This window comes from Tachypleus tridentatus, chromosome 4 (genome assembly GCF_004210375.1).
Source record: "Tachypleus tridentatus isolate NWPU-2018 chromosome 4, ASM421037v1, whole genome shotgun sequence".
Lineage (NCBI taxonomy): Eukaryota > Metazoa > Arthropoda > Merostomata > Xiphosura > Limulidae > Tachypleus > Tachypleus tridentatus.
Window position 1 is genome coordinate 70,915,653 of NC_134828.1, and position 10,194 is coordinate 70,925,846.

General features: G+C 33.5%; 1 non-coding gene across 1 annotated transcript; it reads left to right on the plus strand.

Annotated features, from left to right (window-relative positions):
* The first annotated feature begins 9,774 nt into the window (after positions 1 to 9,774).
* Positions 9,775 to 9,854, plus strand: TRNAL-AAG (transfer RNA leucine (anticodon AAG)). The gene has a single exon. It is a non-coding gene; the product is annotated as a tRNA-Leu (tRNA).
* Positions 9,855 to 10,194: the final 340 nt, after the last annotated feature.

Genomic DNA, 10,194 nt, shown 5'->3' on the forward strand with positions numbered 1-10,194 from the left:
CCTTCGAGACACTTGCAGTCTTTCATTGCACGTATTGACTGCATTCATAGATTTCTTTTGTCAAGATGAAGTGTTAACGTATTGTTTCTGTTTTCTTTAGAATAATATTTAAAAGTTTTATATCTCCCGCTGAAATGCAAATGAAGACGTGTTCTCATTATTTTGCTTTCGGATAACTAGCACGATAAAATCTAAAGATATATTTCTGTCTACCGTCAATAAAAAAAAAGAAAACCTTATCGACTCTTATACTGATGTAAGTAGATTAAATGTTATTGTAAATATTCTTCCCCGTGCCAATCTTTAGTTGAGATTCTCCAGAAAATTTTTAGAGTAAGTATAAGAGCGAGGTTTTCCTGCAGTAATTCTGCTAAACACTGAATAATGTTTCTAGTACCTTCCTAACTCACTGATCTTTACACTTCCATTTAGAATATGTGCATAGAAAATGAAATTGTGGTGTACAGAATGTGGCTGTAACTGCCTTCTCGTGATTCTTCAATACATGGAATACATTTTTTGAAGCTAGGTTTCGTGAAAGTTGGATTCTAGGGATAGATTTAAAAGATTGCTTGACAATTTGTTCCAACAAAGACGTACGGTCACCATATAGACTGATGTGGCTTTGCTATAAGAAAACCGTACATATATACTGTCAGCACCACTGTTGTGATGGATTGATATTTTTTTTTCATATCGCAATCTCCAAGATATGACAGTGTTTTGTGTAAAGAAGGATGACGAGTAAAATACGGATTGAAAGATTTTGTTGTGGGAGACAACCTAAATGAATGTGTAGGATAGCCGAACACGGTCACAGAGTGGTTTGAAAAGCTGTGATCGTGTCAGCAGCGTTGCGACGGAAAGGATATGAACCACAATCATGAAGAAATGATGCGAGACATCAGTGTCAATAAGTTAAAAAAAGGATTAATCCCTTTCAATACGTGTTTCTAATTTAACACCTAAAAGCAGTGGTTTCTTTTATACTTTATTACAAGTGTGTTTCTTAACAGAATACAGTATGTTGAATGTGGAAATTAAGTGAATATTGAGATATATACATATAAAAAGGTTTTCAACTTGTAAAAAAACTCTTTTTTCAAATGTGTAGAAAAATATATACAAGATAGTGTGGCCGAGCGGTATAAGGCGCTGGTTTAAGGCACCAGTCCGAAAGGGCGTGGGTTTGAATACCACCGCTGCCATTCTTTCTTTATTATGCCACATATCAGATGAACAAGAAATGTGGGTAAAATATTTCGAAGGAGAATCTTTTTGGTGGGACAAGGAGAACAAGGCAAAAACGTTTGTTACCAATTTAACATGAAACAACTGCCACATGTTTTATAATTTAGGTGAATCTCAGATAAACGCAGAATTTGCGACGCATAGAATTCACAACAAGACTGTGTGCCAATACAGTTTCACAAAATATTCGTTATTTACAACACCATACGTTTTGTTCGATTATTATTAATTAACGTGTGATTATTTATACACTGAGTATTGAGAAATGATGTTTCATTGAAAATGGAAAAACGCTAACTGAGAAGCCGCTAGCACCGTCGCAGTATTTAAAGATATGGAGAATTCCGGGAATTTCGTAATGTTAAGCAATATTGCACAAGAAAGTCCGTTCCGTTTCAACAAACTGACGTTACACTTAACGGTTCCAAATGAATGTTTAATTTTTCAGGTTTATTCAAGTACAAGTTTAGTTTCGACAGCATCGTCTTTCAGTAATAATGTCCGTAGTCCTTTTCAGTAGACCAGTTATATTATTCAGGTCATGCGGGCTTCGTTAGGGTAAAGGCTAAAATTAAATTATCATCTGTGAGTGTTTTATACTAATAACTGTTGATTTCGTTGTTTTAATAAAGACAGTAGGTCAGATGACGCTTGTTGAACTTACTTTCTCAAATTAGCATTTCTAAAGTAGGAACGCCTTAAAATTCGGTGTCATGATATAAAATAACCCTACTCGTATGTTACATTGGAAAAAAAGAATTGAATCTCTCAAGAAAGAGAGCATAAAAAGTTTTATGGCATTTTCTACTTTACTTTAAAATCTTTTATCATAGGAAAATAAACTTTTCTTTGACGATTTGCAGGTTCAACTTGCGGTCTGAACAATCAGAGAAATAGGAAAAACTTAAATTTTCTTCTAAAATTGAACCTCGCCATTAATAATTTCAAGAAATAGGAGCGTTTATTTTATATAATGCCAGATGTGACGTATGTTAAATAAACAAACATTTCTATTCAATCCTTACACAAAAAACATAAATATTCCTGTTAGTATTTAGTTTGTGAAGTATAAAATGCGGTTAACTCTATTGATCTTGAAACTATATCACAATGAATCAGCAAAAAAACAATTTGTGAAATTAGCGTGAGCATAACTCAGTTTATTAAGAAATGGGTTACGATAGCAAATTTGCTATCACGTAAAACGGTGTATCGTTAAAAATTAAAATATGCTGAACAAACATTGTAATTCGCGATATGCGACAGATGATCTCGAGCGCTATGGAAGTCTCTAACTATTTTATGACAAGTTACGCCTTAGACATTGTTGTTTTAGATACATATTATCAGAGGATTTCTCGCTAAAACGTTTCTGGAACTGCGAATTGAAATATGAGATAAACAAATTACCGACTTTCCTGGAAAAACCAAATCACGTGCTTACACTCTCTATTATATTCATCTGAAATACAAACAGAAGTTGGGGTGCAAATCTGCGGTATATGCATCATTTGCATTTGATAAAAATGTTTAATTGCAATCATGGAACTGAAGTAATATAGTAGATTTTCAAATATATGAAAAATTTTCAAATTAATTCCAGACCCAAATAAGCATTTATCATCCTCAACTTCCTTCGAGACACTTGCAGTCTTTCACTGCACGTATTGACTGCATTCATAGATTTCTTTTGTCAAGATGAAGTGTTAACGTATTGTTTCTGTTTTCTTTAGAATAATATTTAAAAGTTTTATATCTCCCGCTGAAATGCAAATGAAGACGTGTTCTCATTATTTTGCTTTCGGATAACTAGCACGATAAAATCTAAAGATATATTTCTGTCTACCGTCAATAAAAAAAAAAGAAAACCTTATCGACTCTTATACTGATGTAAGTAGATTAAATGTTATTGTAAATATTCTTCCCGTGCCAATCTTTAGTTGAGATTCTCCAGAAAATTTTTTAGAGTAAGTATAAGAGCGAGGTTTTCCTGCAGTAATTCTGCTAAACACTGAATAATGTTTCTAGTACCTTCCTAACTCACTGATCTTTACACTTCCATTTAGAATATGTGCATAGAAAATGAAATTGTGGTGTACAGAATGTGGCTGTAACTGCCTTCTCGTGATTCTTCAATACATGGAATACATTTTTTGAAGCTAGGTTTCGTGAAAGTTGGATTCTAGGGATAGATTTAAAAGATTGCTTGACAATTTGTTCCAACAAAGACGTACGGTCAGCATATAGACTGATGTGGCTTTGCTATAAGAAAATCGCACATATATACTGTCAGCACCACTGTTGTGATGAATTGATATTTTTTTCATATCGCAATCTCCAAGATATGACAGTGTTTTGTGTAAAGAAGGATGACGAGTAAAATACGGATTGAAAGATTTTGTTGTGGGAGACAACCTAAATGAATGTGTATGATAGCCGAACACGGTCACAGAGTGGTATGAAAAGCTGTGATCGTGTCAGCAGCGTTGCGACGGAAAGGATATGAACCACAATCATGAAGAAATGATGCGAGACATCAGTGTCAATAAGTTAAAAAAAGGATTAATCCCTTTCAATACGTGTTTCTAATTTAACACCTAAAAGCAGTGGTTTCTTTTATACTTTATTACAAGTGTGTTTCTTAACAGAATACAGTATGTTGAATGTGGAAATTAAGTGAATATTGATATATATATATATAAAAGGTTTTCAACTTGTAAAAAACTCTTTTTCAAATGTGTAGAAAAATATATACAAGGTAGTGTGGCCGAGCGGTCTAAGGCGCTGGTTTAAGGCACCAGTCCGAAAGGGCGTGGGTTTGAATACCACCGCTGCCATTCTTTCTTTATTATGCCACATATCAGATGAACAAGAAATGTGGGTAAAATATTTCGAAGGAGAATCTTTTTGGTGGGACAAGGAGAACAAGGCAAAAGCGTTTGTTACCAATTTAACATGAAACAACTGCCACATGTTTTATAATTTAGGTGAATCTCAGATAAACGCAGAATTTGCGACGCATAGAATTCACAACAAGACTGTGTGCCAACACAGTTTCACAAAATATTCGTTATTTACAACACCATACGTTTTGTTCGATTATTATTAATTAACGTGTGATTATTTATACACTGAGTATTGAGAAATGATGTTTCATTGAAAATGGAAAAACGCTAACTGAGAAGCCGCTAGCACCGTCGCAGTATTTAAAGATATGGAGAATTCCGGGAATTTCGTAATGTTAAGCAATATTGCACAAGAAAGTCCGTTCCGTTTCAACAAACTGACGTTACACTTAACGGTTCCAAATGAATGTTTAATTTTTCAGGTTTATTCAAGTACAAGTTTAGTTTCGACAGCATCGTCTTTCAGTAATAATGTCGGTAGTCCTTTTCAGTAGACCAGTTATATTATTCAGGTCATGCGGGCTTCGTTAGGGTAAAGGCTAAAATTAAATTATCATCTGTGAGTGTTTTATACTAATAACTGTTGATTTCGTTGTTTTAATAAAGGCAGTAGGTCAGATGACGCTTGTTGAACTTACTTTCTCAAATTAGCATTTCTAAAGTAGGAACGCCTAAAATTCGGTGTCATGATATAAAATAACCCCTACTCGTATGTTACATTGGAAAAAAAGAATTGAATCTCTCAAGAAAGAGAGCATAAAAGTTTTATGGCATTTTCTACTTTACTTTAAAATCTTTTATTATAGGAAAATAGACTTTTCTTTGACGATTTGCATGTTCAACTTGCGGTCTCAACAATCAGAGATATAAGAAAAACTTAAATTTTCTTCTAAAATTGAACCTCGCCATTAATAATTTCAAGAAATAGGAGCGTTTATTTTTATATAATGCCAGATGTGACGTATGTTAAATAAACAAACATTTCTATTCAATCCTTACACAAAAAACATAAATATTCCTGTTAGTATTTAGTTTGTGAAGTATAAAATGCGGTTAACTCCATTGATCTTGAAACTATATCACAATGAATCAGCAAAAAAACAATTTGTGAAATTAGCGTGAGCATAACTCAGTTTATTAAGAAATGGGTTACGATAGCAAATTTGCTATCACGTAAAACGGTGTATCGTTAAAAATTAAAATATGCTGAACAAACATTGTAATTCGCGATATGCGACAGTTGATCTCGAGCGCTATGGAAGTCTCTAACTAATTTATGACAAGTTACGCCTTAGACATTGTTGTTTTAGATACATATTATCAGAGGATTTCTCGTTAAAACGTTTCTGGAACTGCGAATTGAAATATGAGATAAACAAATTACCGACTTTCCTGGGAAACCAAATCACGTGCTTACACTCTCTATAATATTCATCTGAAATACAAACAGAAGTTGGGGTGCAAATCTGCGGTATATGCATCATTTGCATTTGATAAAAATGTTTAATTGCAATCATGGAACTGAAGTAATATAGTAGATTTTCAAATATATGAAAAAATTTTCAAATTAATTCCAGACCCAAATAAGCATTTATCATCCTCAACTTCCTTCGAGACACTTGCAGTCTTTCACTGCACGTATTGACTGCATTCATAGATTTCTTTTGTCAAGATGAAGTGTTAACGTATTGTTTCTGTTTTCTTTAGAATAATATTTAAAAGTTTTATATCTCCCGCTGAAATGCAAATGAAGACGTGTTCTCATTATTTTGCTTTCGGATAACTAGCACGATAAAATCTAAAAGATATATTTCTGTCTACCGTCAATAAAAAAAAAAGAAAACCTTATCGACTCTTATAATGATGTAAGTAGATTAAATGTTATTGTAAATATTCTTCCCGTGCCAATCTTTAGTTGAGATTCTCCAGAAAATTTTAGAGTAAGTATAAGAGCGAGGTTTTCCTGCAGTAATTCTGCTAAACACTGAATAATGTTTCTAGTACCTTCCTAACTCACTGATCTTTACACTTCCATTTAGAATATGTGCATAGAAAATGAAATTGTGGTGTACAGAATGTGGCTGTAACTGCCTTCTCGTGATTCTTCAATACATGGAATACATTTTTTGAAGCTAGGTTTCGTGAAAGTTGGATTCTAGGGATAGATTTAAAAGATTGCTTGACAATTTGTTCCAACAAAGACGTACGGTCAGCATATAGACTGATGTGGCTTTGCTATAAGAAAATCGCACATATATACTGTCAGCACCACTGTTGTGATGAATTGATATTTTTTTCATATCGCAATCTCCAAGATATGACAGTGTTTTGTGTAAAGAAGGATGACGAGTAAAATACGGATTGAAAGATTTTCTTGTGGGAGACAACCTAAATGAATGTGTATGATAGCCGAACACGGTCACAAAGTGGTATGAAAAGCTGTGATCGTGTCAGCAGCGTTGCGACGGAAAGGATATGAACCCCAATCATGAAGAAATGATGCGAGACATCAGTGTCAATAAGTTAAAAAAAAGGATTAATCCCTTTCAATACGTGTTTCTAATTTAACACCTAAAAGCAGTGGTTTCTTTTATACTTTATTACAAGTGTGTTTCTTAACAGAATACAGTATGTTGAATGTGGAATTTAAGTGAATATTGAGATATATACATATAAAAGGTTTTCAACTTGTAAAAAAACTCTTTTTCAAATGTGTTAAAATATATATACAAGGTAGTGTGGCCGAGCAGTCTAAGGCGCTTATTTAAGGCACCAGTCCGAAAGGGCGTGGGTTCGAATCCCACCGCTGCCATTCTTTCTTTATTATGCCACATATCAGATGAACAAGAAATGTGGGTAAAATTTTCGAAGGAGAATCTTTTTGGTGGAACAAGGAGAAAAAGGCAAAAGCGTTTGTTACCAATTTAACATGAAACAACTGCCACATGTTTTATAATTTAGGTGAATCTCAGATAAACGCAGAATTTGCGACGCATAGAATTCACAACAAGACTGTGTGCCAAACAGTTTCACAAAATATTCGTTATTCACAACACCATACGTTTTGTTCGATTATTATTAATTAAGGTGTGATTATTTATACATTGAGTTTTGAGAAATGATGTTTCATTGAAAATGGAAAAACGCTAACTTGGAAGCCGCTAGCACCGTCGCAGTATTTAAAGATATGGAGAATTCCGGGAATTTCGTAATGTTAAGCAATATTGCACAAGAAAGTCCGTTCCGTTTCAACAAACTGACGTTACACTTAACGGTTCCAAATGAATGTTTAATTTTTCAGGTTTATTGAAGTACAAGTTTAGTTTCGACAGCATCGTCTTTCAGTAATAATGTCGGTAGTCCTTTTCAGTAGACCAGTTATATTATTCAGGTCATGCGGGCTTCGTTAGGGTAAAGGCTAAAATTAAATTATCATCTGTGAGTGTTTTATACTAATAACTGTTGATTTCGTTGTTTTAATAAAGGCAGTAGGTCAGATGACGCTTGTTGAACTTACTTTCTCAAATTAGCATTTCTAAAGTAGGAACGCCTAAAATTCGGTGTCATGATATAAAATAACCCCTACTCGTATGTTACATTGGAAAAAAGAATTGAATCTCTCAAGAAAGAGAGCATTAAAAGTTTTATGGCATTTTCTACTTTACTTTAAAATCTTTTATTATAGGAAAATAGACTTTTCTTTGACGATTTGCATGTTCAACTTGCGGTCTCAACAATCAGAGAAATAAGAAAAACTTAAATTTTCTTCTAAAATTGAACCTCGCCATTAATAATTTCAAGAAATAGGAGCGTTTATTTTTATATAATGCCAGATGTGACGTATGTTAAATAAACAAACATTTCTATTCAATCCTTACACAAAAAACATAAATATTCCTGTTAGTATTTAGTTTGTGAAGTATAAAATGCGGTTAACTCTATTGATCTTGAAACTATATCACAATGAATCAGCAAAAAAAACAATTTGTGAAATTAGCGTGAGCATAACTCAGTTTATTAAGAAATGGGTTACGATAGCAAATTTGCTATCACGTAAAACGGTGTATCGTTAAAATTAAAATATGCTGAACAAACATTGTAATTCGCGATATGCGACAGTTGATCTCGAGCGCTATGGAAGTCTCTAACTAATTTATGACAAGTTACGCCTTAGACATTGTTGTTTTAGATACATATTATCAGAGGATTTCTCGTTAAAAAGTTTCTGGAACTGCGAATTGAAATATGAGATAAACAAATTACCGACTTTCCTGGAAAAACCAAATCACGTGCTTACACTCTCTGTAATATTCATCTGAAATACAAACAGAAGTTGGGGTGCAAATCTGCGGTATATGCATCATTTGCATTTGAAAAAATGTTTAATTGCAATCATGGAACTGAAGTAATATAGTAGATTTTCAAATATATGAAAAAATTTTCAAATTAATTCCAGACCCAAATAAGCATTTATCATCCTCAACTTCCTTCGAGACACTTGCAGTCTTTCACTGCACGTATTGACTGCATTCATAGATTTCTTTTGTCAAGATGAAGTGTTAACGTATTGTTTCTGTTTTCTTTAGAATAATATTTAAAAGTTTTATATCTCCCGCTGAAATGCAAATGAAGACGTGTTCTCATTATTTTGCTTTCGGATAACTAGCACGATAAAATCTAAAGATATATTTCTGTCTACCGTCAATAAAAAAAAAAGAAAACCTTATCGACTCTTATAATGATGTAAGTAGATTAAATGTTATTGTAAATATTCTTCCCCGTGCCAATCTTTAGTTGAGATTCTCCAGAAAATTTTTAGAGTAAGTATAAGAGCGAGGTTTTCCTGCAGTAATTCTGCTAAACACTCTATAATGTTTCTAGTACCTTCCTAACTCACTGATCTTTACACTTCCATTTAGAATATGTGCATAGAAAATGAAATTGTGGTGTACAGAATGTGGCTGTAACTGCCTTCTCGTGATTCTTCAATACATGGAATACATTTTTTTGAAGCTAGGTTTCGTGAAAGTTGGATTCTAGGGATAGATTTAAAAGATTGCTTGACAATTTGTTCCAACAAAGACGTACGGTCAGCATATAGACTGATGTGGCTTTGCTATAAGAAAATCGCACATATATACTGTCAGCACCACTGTTGTGATGAATTGATATTTTTTTTCATATCGCAATCTCCAAGATATGACAGTGTTTTGTGTAAAGAAGGATGACGAGTAAAATACGGATTGAAAGATTTTCTTGTGGGAGACAACCTAAATGAATGTGTATGATAGCCGAACACGGTCACAAAGTGGTATGAAAAGCTGTGATCGTGTCAGCAGCGTTGCGACGGAAAGGATATGAACCCCAATCATGAAGAAATGATGCGAGACATCAGTGTCAATAAGTTAAAAAAAAGGATTAATCCCTTTCAATACGTGTTTCTAATTTAACACCTAAAAGCAGTGGTTTCTTTTATACTTTATTACAAGTGTGTTTCTTAACAGAATACAGTATGTTGAATGTGGAATTTAAGTGAATATTGAGATATATACATATAAAAAGGTTTTCAACTTGTAAAAAAACTCTTTTTTCAAATGTTTTTAAAATATATATACAAGGTAGTGTGGCCGAGCGGTCTAAGGCGCTGGTTTAAGGCACCAGTCCGAAAGGGCGTGGGTTCGAATCCCACCGCTGCCATTCTTTCTTTATTATGCCACATATCAGATGAACAAGAAATGTGGGTAAAATTTTTCGAAGGAGAATCTTTTTGGTGGAACAAGGAGAACAAGGCAAAAGCGTTTGTTACCAATTTAACATGAAACAACTGCCACATGTTTTATAATTTAGGTGAATCTCAGATAAACGCAGAATTTGCGACGCATAGAATTCACAACAAGACTGTGTGCCAACACAGTTTCACAAAATATTCGTTATTTACAACACCATACGTTTTGTTCGATTATTATTAATTAACGTGTGATTATTTATACACTGAGTATTGAGAAATGATGTTTCATTGAAAATGGAAAAACGCTAA